The following is a 9,785-nucleotide window of genomic DNA, read 5'->3' as shown; positions in this document are numbered from 1 at the left end:
CCTCACCCTCACCTCTCACCCTCCACCATCACACCATCACCCATCACACCATCACACCATCACACCATCACCCTCACCTCTCACTCTCACACCATCACACACCATCACACCATCACACCATCACACCCCACATCACCCTCACACCATCACACCATCACACCATCACACCCTCACCCTCACCTCTCACCCTCACACCATCACACCATCACACCATCACACCATCACACACCCTCACCCTCACCTCTCACTCTCACACCCTCACCTCTCACTCTCACACCATCACACCATCACACCATCACACCATCACACCATCACACCATCACACCGTCACACCATCACACCATCACACCATCACACCCTCACCCTCACCTCTCACCCTCACACCATCACACCCACCATCACACCATCACACCACACTCACACCCACACACCCTCACCCTCACCTCTCACTCTCACACCCTCACCTCTCACTCTCACACCATCACACCATCACCCTCACACCATCACACCATCACACCCTCACACCATCACACCATCACCCACACACACACCTCACCCTCACCTCTCACCCTCACACCATCACACCATCACACCATCACACCATCACACCATCACACCATCACACCCTCACCCTCACCTCTCACTCTCACACCCTCACCTCTCACTCTCACACACATCACACCATCACACCATCACACCCTCACACCATCACACCCTCACACCATCACACCATCACACCCCTCACCCTCACCTCTCACTCTCACACCCTCACCTCTCACTCTCACCCATCACACCATCACACCATCACACCCATCACACCATCACCCATCACACCATCACACCTCCACCCCCCCTCCCCCCCTCCCCCCTCCCCCCCCACTCCCACAAACATTCCCTGGACAGGCTGTTGGGGCAATTGCCACACGAGGCGGTGATGGGCCATCACCACGCCCGACCGCCTTTGTCTCCCCAGTGCTAATATTTACACACACCAGCTACTGCACTCATTCAAGGCTGAGTCGACCTAGGGGAGGTCCCGGCAGGACCGGTTCAAATATCGCCACAGTTTTGGTCGTGAGCGGGGAATCGAACTCGGGCCGCCGTTTTCGTAGCGCCAGTGCGCTAACCGCTGCGCCACCTCTCCATTGCACCACCTCGCCCCTGACGCTCGCTCACCGCCGACCCCTCACCGCCGACCCCACACCCCTCACCGCCGACCCCACACCCCTCACCGCCGACCCCACACCCCTCACCGCCGACCCCACACCCCTCACCGCCGACCCCACACCCCTCACCGAAGACCACACACCCCTCACCACCGACCCCACACCCCTCACCCGTGACCCCACTCCCCTCACCCGTGACCCCACTCCCCCTCACCCGTGACCCCACACCCCTCACCCGTGACCCCACCCCCTCACCCGTGACCCCACACCCCTCACTGCCGCTCACCGCGCTGTGGGTGATGGCGCCATGCACGGGGCGGCTCAGATCCACAGTGAACACGTGGTCCCTGTGAGGAGCAGAGACATTCGCGTGAGTGCCGGGTGACGCCTGTGTGAAGTGGGCGGTGCCTGTGTGAAGTGGGCGGTGCCTGTGTGAAGTGGGTGGTGTCTGTGTGAAGTGGATGGTGTCTGTGTGAAGTGGGCGGTGCCTGTGTGAAGTGGGCGGTGCCTGTGTGAAGTGGGTGGTGCCTGTGTGAAGTGGGCGGTGCCTGTGTGAAGTGGGTGGTGCCTGTGTGAAGTGGGCGGTGCCTGTGTGAAGTGGGCGGTGTCTGTGTGAAGTGGGTGGTGCCTGTGTGAAGTGGGCGGTGCCTGTGTGAAGTGGGCGGTGTCTGTATGAAGTGGGTGGTGCCTGTGTGAAGTGGGCGGTGCCTGTGTGAAGTGGGTGGTGCCTGTGTGAAGTGGGTGGTGCCTGTGTGAAGTGGGCGGTGTCTGTGTGAAGTGGGCGGTGCCTGTGTGAAGTGGGTGGTGCCTGTGTGAAGTGGGTGGGCCTGTGTGAAGTGGGCGGTGCCTGTGTGAAGTGGGAGGTGCTCGTGTGAAGTGGGTGGTGCCTGTGTGAAGTGGGCGGTGTCTGTGTGAATTGGGTGGTGCCTGTGTGAAGTGGGAGGTGCTCGTGTGAAGTGGGTGGTGCCTGTGTGAAGTGGGTGGTGCCTGTGTGAAATGGGAGGTGCTCGTGTGAAGTGGGTGGTGCCTGTGTGAAGTGGGTGGTGCCTGTGTGAAGTGGGTGGTGCCTGTGTGAAGTGGGTGGTGCCTGTGTGAAGTGGGTGGTGCCTGTGTGAAGTGGGTGGTGCCTGTGTGAAGTGGGCGGTGTCTGTGAAGTGGGCGGTGCCTGTGTGAAGTGGGTGGTGCCTGTGTGAAGTGGGTGGTGCCTGTGTGAAGTGGGCGGTGCCTGTGTGAAGTGGGTGGTGCCTGTGTGAAGTGGGTGGTGCCTGTGTGAAGTGGGTGGTGGTGTGAAGTGGGCGGTGCCTGTGTGAAGTGGGTGGTGCCTGTGTGAAATGGGTGGTGCCTGTGTGAAGTGGGTGGTGCCTGTGTGAAGTGGGTGGTGCCTGTGTGAAGTGGGTGGTGCATGTGTAAGTGGGCGGTGCCTGTGTGAAGTAGGTGGTGCCTGTGTGAAGTGGGTGGTGCCTGTGTGAAGTGGGTGGTGCCTGTGTGAAGTGGGCGGTGCCTGTGTGAAGTGGGTGGTGCCTGTGTGAAGTGGGTGGTGCCTGTGTGAAGTGGGTGGTGCCTGTGTGAAGTGGGCGGTGCCTGTGTGAAGTAGGTGGTGCCTGTGTGAAGTGGGTGGTGCCTGTGTGAAGTGGGTGGTGTCTGTGTGAAGTGGGTGGCGCCTGTGTGAAGTGGGTGGTGCCTGTGTGAAGTGGGCGGTGCCTGTGTGAAGTAGGTGGTGCCTGTGTGAAGTGGGTGGTGCCTGTGTGAAGTGGGTGGTGCCTGTGTGAAGTGGGCGGTGCCTGTGTGAAGTGGGTGGTGTCTGTGTGAAGTGGGTGGTGCCTGTGTGAAGTGGGTGGTGCCTGTGAAGTGAGCGGTGCCTGTGTGAGGCCATACCGCCCTGCTATGAGCAGGCGTGCTCCGATCAGGAGCAGCAGCTGGACGTTGAGGCTGCTGTTGGTGGAGTCGTCCTCTCCCAGGAACACGGGGAGACTCTCGCTGTCTGTGACACAGACAAAGATCCCCCGTGAAGCCTCCACAGACTGTTGGGGCAAGTGCAGTCAGCGAGCGCCCATGATTGGCCAAACACAACGCGAGAATCGGGGCGGTGTTGCCAGCGCCACGCCCGGCCGCCTTTGTCTCCCCAGTCGTGATGTGTACACACCACACCTTGTACTCATTAATGGCTGAGTCGCCCTAGAGGAGGGTCCAGGAACCGGTTCAAATATTCGTCACTGACGTGCGTGATCATTCTCTGCGCAGTGCGCTAACCACTGCGCCACCGCTCCCCTACCGACGCTCCTGCGTCTGCTACAAAATGCAAAGATCCCCCGTATAGCCTGCAACAGCCTGTTGGGGCAAGTGCTGTTAGCAAGCAGCGCCTATGAAGGCCGGCACGGCACACGAGGGGGTGGGTGGCCACACCACCTTTGTCTCCCCATCGGCGATGTTCACACATAGCACCGTGTAACCGATTTGAGGCCGAGTCCACCTAGGCGAGGCCCAGAACCGATTCAAAGAATCGTCACCGGTGTTGGTGAGCGGGAATCGAACTCGAGTGGCCGGGTTCGTAGCCCAGCGTGCCGACCACTGCGCCACCGCTCCCCCTGCGACGCTTTTGTGTCTGCGACACACCACACGCGCGCGCGTGCGTGCGCGCGTACCCCGGGGGTCAGCCGGGGTCAGGCTAAGTTGGGACACCACCCGCGTGCCAATTTGGGAACCGCTGACGCGACCGTTTGCGGAGCGGCACGGAGACCCGGGCGTGCTTTCAGATCCCAGCATCGCCCCTGGAAATGTGCACAATTCCATTCATGAAATAGTTGGGTCGAAACATCCCAATACAGGACCGCAGAGCGCGGGCAATTGTTAGTAGCGCGCGCCGGTTCTGGCTGCTGCCGTCCCGCCACTCATGTGTGGTTTCACTCTGTGGCTCTGTGCGAAAGCTGAGTGAGTGAGGCTCCTCGGGTGAGTGAGGCTCGGGGTGAGTGAGGGGCGGGGTGAGTGAGGGGCGGGTGAGTGAGGCTTTGGGTGAGTGGGGCTCGGGGTGAGTGAGGGGCGGGGTGAGTGAGTGTGGCTCGGGGTGAGTGAGGCTCGGGGTGAGTGAGGGCGGGGTGAGTGAGGCTCTGGGTGAGTGAGGGCGGGGTGAGTGAGGGGCGGGGTGAGTGAGGCTCTGGGTGAGTGAGGCTCGGGGTGAGTGAGGGGCGGGGTGAGTGAGGGGCGGGGTGAGTGAGTGAGGCTCGGGGTGAGTGAGGGGCGGGGTGAGTGAGGGGCGGGGTGAGTGAGGCTCGGGGTGAGTGAGGCTCTGGGTGAGTGAGGGGCGGGGTGAGTGAGGGGCGGGGTGAGTGAGGCTCTGGGTGAGTGAGGGGCGGGGTGAGTGAGGCTCTGGGTGAGTGAGGGGCGGGGTGAGTGAGGGGCGGGTGAGTGAGGCTCTGGGTGAGTGAGGCTCTGGGTGAGTGGGGCTCGGGGTGAGTGAGGCGCGGTGTGAGTGAGTGAGGCTCTGGGTGAGTGAGGCTCGGGGTGAGTGAGGGGCGGGGTGAGTGAGTGAGGCGAGGGGTGAGATGGGGTGAGCATGCCTCACCTCTGCCGACAGTGATGGTGATGGGGTCGACGTCGGCAGGGAACGCGTGGAGAGCGCGGGAGACGGCGAGCAGCAGCACCAGCAGGCAGAGAGAAGGGCCGCCATGCTGACCAACATCACCGCCCCCACACCATCAACATCGTTAACATCAACACAGCATTACACAACACACACACACCTCATTACCATGCAGACGTCACTGCAACATCATCACAACATTCGCGAATATCACCACGTACAACATCAACACAACATCACACAACATCACGACCGCACAAACAGCATCACATCACCATAATATCCCCTGACATTACCACACATCAGTACATTATCACCATCACAACATCGCCACATCAACATCCCCCAACATCAACACACACACAGATAGGCACATCGACCACTGGGACATCAACATCACCTCAACATGAACACAGAAACATCACCCAACATCACCCAACATCACCACGCGCACATCGACCACTGATATACCAACATCACCTCAACATCAACACATAAACATCACCTCAACATCACCCAACATCGCCACGCGCACATCCGCACATGGGCCACTGGGACATCAACATCACCCCAACATCAACACAGAAACATCACCCAACATCACCACGCGCACATCGGCCACTGGGACATCAACATCACCCCAACATCAACACAGAAACATCACCCAACATCACCCAACATCACCACGCGCACATCGACCACTGGGGCATCAGCATTCCAGCCTCGCCTTGGGCGCCTCCCGCTGTTTGCTCTGTGAAAATTACTTATCGACTGAGGGGGTGAGCGGTGAGGGAAGGGGTGAGGGGTGAGGGGAGGGTGAATGTTGATAGGGTGAGGGGGTGAGGGTGAGTGAAAGGGTGAATGTTGAAAGGGTGAGGGGTGAGTGAAGGGGGGTGGAATTTGAGAGGGTGAGGGAGTGAGTGAATGTTAAGAGGGTGACGAGGTGAGGGGGTGATGGAAGGGGAGAATGCTGAGAGGGTGACGAGGTGAGGGGTGATGGAAGGGAGGATGCTGAGAGGGTGAGTGACGGGTGAGGGTTTAGGGGTTGAATGATGAGAGGGTGAGGAAGGGGTGAGTGTCGAAACAATGCCGACACTTGAGGAGCGCCAGAGACGACCGAGACGAGAGACATTGGAGAGAACAGAGGACATTGGAGAGACAGAGACACAGAGTCAGAGGCACGGGACAGGGAGACAGGGATACGGCACATAGACACAGGGAGACAGTGACACGGAGAAACAGACACGAGACAGAGAAACAGGGGATAGACACAGGGAGACAGGGGAGAGACAGGGGATAGACAAAAGGAGACAGACACGAGACAGAGAAACAGGGGAGAGACACAGGGAGACAGACACGAGACAGAGAGACAGGGGAGAGACAGAGAGACAGAGACACGAGGAGCTCAAGGCACAGGGAGGCAGTGACACAGAGAGACAGACACGGAGAGACAGAGAGACAGACACGAGACAGAGAGACAGGGGAGAGACAGGGGAGAGACACAGGGAGACAGGACAGAGAGACAGACACGGGACAGAGAGACGGGAAGACAGAGACACGGAGAGCTCAAGACACAGGGGAGGCAGTGACACAGAGAGACAGACACGGAGAGACAGAGAGACAGACACGAGACAGAGAGACAGGGGAGAGGCAGGGAGACAGGACAGAGAGACAGACACGAGACAGAGACACAGGGGGAGACAGAGACACGGAGAGCTCAAGACACAAGGAGGCAGACGCAGGCTCCCGGTTCCCACCGATTCACCTGGGCTCGCGAAGTCGCAGACACGGAGCGTCGACAGATGCGGGGAGAGAGGAGATGAGGGGAGATGAGGGGAGATGGGGGGAGATGGGGGGAGATGAGGGGAGATGGGGGGAGATGAGGGGAGAGAGGATAGGAGGAGATGGCGAGGAGGATTGTGATGAGGAGGTGGAGATGAGATCGCGGAGAGTGGAGCCGCAATTCGAGTGACGGCAGCGGCTGCACGGTGCAGCTCCCCCCACAGCCCCCCCCCCCACTGCCCCCCCCCCAATCCTGACTCCCCTCCCCCTCGTCCCCCCAATCCCGACTCTCCCCCCTCCCCTCTGACCCCCCACCACGGGATGAGCGGCTCCGCCCCGAGATGAGCTCCACGCGTCCGCGGAGGGGATTTGGGAGAGGAGGGGGAGGGGGGGTGAAAGGAGGAGCGGGGGGGGTGATGACGGGGGAGTGAGAGACAGGGGGGAGGGGGTGGTAGGGGATGGAGGGGGGAGGGAACCATCTGCAGCATCAGAGAGAGGGAGCAGGTGCAGAGATGAGACTGGGTTGTACGGGTGCGTGTGTGTGTGCGCGTGCGTGTGAAGGGAGGTTCTCGCTAACACCACTTGCCCCAACAGTCTGTCCAGGCTATACGGTGAATCTTTGTCTTTTGTGTGTGAGGGGAGCGGTGGTGCAGTGGTTAGCGCTACGTTGCGCTACGAACCCGGCGGCCTGAGTTCGATTCTCGCTCACGGCCACCAACACCGGTGATGATGATCTTATCTGAACCGGTTCTGGGCCTCCCCAAGGTCAACTCAGCCTCGAATGAGTACCTGTTGCAATGTGTAGGTGTAGCCACTCGGGATACAAAGGTGGTCGGGCGTGGTGCTAGCCACCCACCCTATCATGTGCCGTGCCTTTATTGCCCCCACAGTCTGTGAAGGCTTCACGGGGGAACCTTGTCTTTGTGTGTCTGGGGTGTGCGTCTGGGGTGTGTGTCTGGGGTGTGTGTATGGCGGGGTGGGGAGTGTTGGGATGTGCGTGTGTGTGTATTGTGTGTGTATTGTGTGTGTTTTGTGCACACACACAACACCACAACTACCACTCACCACGAACACACACGCCAGTCGCACCACTCACCACCGTCATACCACGGCCACCACCGCCACCACCGCAAACACCCACACACACCACAATCACTCACGCAAAAGCCACCAGTCGCCACGAAATGACGTCTCCAATGGGCTTGTACCAGGCTAGGTGCACTTTGAAGCCACGTGAAGTGTGGAAGGCTCGCTGCTGACTGGAATGACTGTGTCCAGTTTGTTGTCTTTCTCTCGCATCTCCAATTAGCACGGTTTGCTACGTACGGAGTGAAAGAAGTTAAACACACATACATATATAACTGTGTTTCCCCAATGTGCCAACTAACTGCGTTTTATCCGCACGGCGCTCAGCTCGTTGTTGTGAGCGTCACTCCTCCGCCATCCGTTGTTGCTGGAGGGCGACTGCCTCCAACAGCAGCGTCCTTCACGAGCCTCCTGTCCAGAGGTCGATCTTGACACCGCTGGTACCAGTCACCGGCAAAACCAATAAGCTCCACATCCTCACGGACCGCATCAGCCCATCGCTTCTCGAGCCCGTGCCACGCCCGTTTAGCCCCCTCTGCCATCCGGCTGAACAGAAGCTGCTTGGCCATGCGGTGGCTGAGCCAGCCAACGCAGCCTTGCCTGCTGGAGGAGATCACTGATGGGGCTGCGTCCAGAGCCTTTAAGGATCTGTGAGCTCCTCACACTGTAATCCAGTTTGGTTAAACCCAGTATGGATCGTAGGCAGGGCCAGCCTGAATATTTCAACCCGCAGCAGATGTTCCTATAAATGGGTCCAAGTTTTGCAAGCATAGAGAAGGGAGGGCATAACTTTGGTTTGGGAAGAACCTGAGGATTCGTGTGGAGCGAGAAACAAGGAAGCATTAGCACAGCGTCACGCAGCCGATTAAAATATGTCGCTACGGTAATTCGGAGCGAGACCTCTGCTGCCAAACTGGAGCTGGTAACGAGCACGCTGACGAGGTCAAGGGTCGGCAACCAAAAAAACATTTTTTTTTCGAATTCGGTAACAAACAAAAAAATCAACCCTCGATATTTCAAGAGCCGCAGTGCACCGTGTGGCGAATACGAGACGACGCATCCTCAATAAACAACATCACGGCGCGGTCCTCGAAGAGCCGCATTCAACTCCGGACCTGCAGGTTGCCGAGACCCTGGCCTAGGTATTGGAACTCCTCCACTCCCTCCGCAATGACTCGTGGAGGGATGAGTGGGTGGAGTGTTCGATGACACAACGTACCCAGGCAAGGGGCTGTGTGTGTGTGCGTGGGGCTGATGGTGAGGCCCCAACCTCTTATGGTGGTAGCACGGTCCAGAGTCAGCAATAGTGTCTCCAACTCATTCTCAAAGTGAGCAGATATTTCCAGACGTGATAGATCAATAGGAAGCCATCCCTTGACCGCATCCGCACAATCCATCAGCCTTGTTCTAAAGTAAAATTCCACTGGTACAGCCATTTACTTCATGCACACACAGACAAAGATCCCCCGTATAACCTACACAAGGCTGCTGGGGCAAGTGCTGTTAGCGAGCACCTATGAAGGCCGGTACGACACCACGAGAGGGTGGGTGGCCGGCACCACGCCCGGTCGTCTTTGTCTCTCGAATGACGATGTTTACACACCAGTTTCATTTGATGCTGAGTCGACCCAGGGGAGGACCGGTTCAGATAATCGTCAATGGAGTTGGTCGTGAGCGTGAATCGAACTCGGGTTCGTAGCGCACGTGCGCTAACCACGACACTACTGCGCACACAAAGATCCCCCGTATAGCCTACACAGGCTGCTGGGGCAAGTGCTGTTAGCGAGCACCTATGAAGGCCGGCACGGCACACGAGGGGGTGGTGGCGAGAGCAGCATCGCCCTGCCCCGCTCCATTGGAGTCTCGGTATGGGACAGGCCCAGGTCAGGTTGCGATAGCACGTGCTCCTCATGTTGGCCGTGAGTGGGAATCGCCACCGATCGGCACTCGCGCACAAAGACAAAGATCCCCCGTATAGTGTTAACAGACAGTTGGGGCAAGTCCTGTTAAACGAGCACCTATGAAGGTCGGAACGGCACTTAAGTCGGTGGTTGGGTGGCCAGCACCCCGCCCCGACCCCCTTTGTCTCCCACTACTGGTGTTTTACACAGCGCACCGCGTACTCATTTAAGGCTGAGTCGACCTAGGGGGGTGCCCATGACGGGTTCAGATCA

The 9,785-nt window shown here is 58.9% G+C and overlaps 1 long non-coding RNA gene across 1 annotated transcript; it reads right to left on the bottom strand.

The window, feature by feature from the left end:
- Window positions 1-1,457: 1,457 nt before the first annotated feature.
- On the bottom strand, window positions 1,458-4,823 carry LOC133339219 (uncharacterized). The gene is made up of 3 exons (XR_009754689.1): window positions 4,726-4,823; window positions 3,042-3,147; window positions 1,458-1,513 (listed from the first exon to the last, which is right to left on the bottom strand). It is a non-coding gene; the product is annotated as an uncharacterized LOC133339219 (long non-coding RNA).
- Between the last annotated feature and the right edge of the window lie 4,962 nt (window positions 4,824-9,785).

The sequence above is a fragment of the Lethenteron reissneri genome, unplaced genomic scaffold (assembly GCF_015708825.2).
Source record: "Lethenteron reissneri isolate LAM-NWPU_2019-01 unplaced genomic scaffold, ASM1570882v1 scaffold_1664, whole genome shotgun sequence".
Taxonomy (NCBI): Eukaryota; Metazoa; Chordata; class Hyperoartia; order Petromyzontiformes; family Petromyzontidae; genus Lethenteron; species Lethenteron reissneri.
This window is presented reverse-complemented; position numbering and strand designations above follow the sequence as displayed.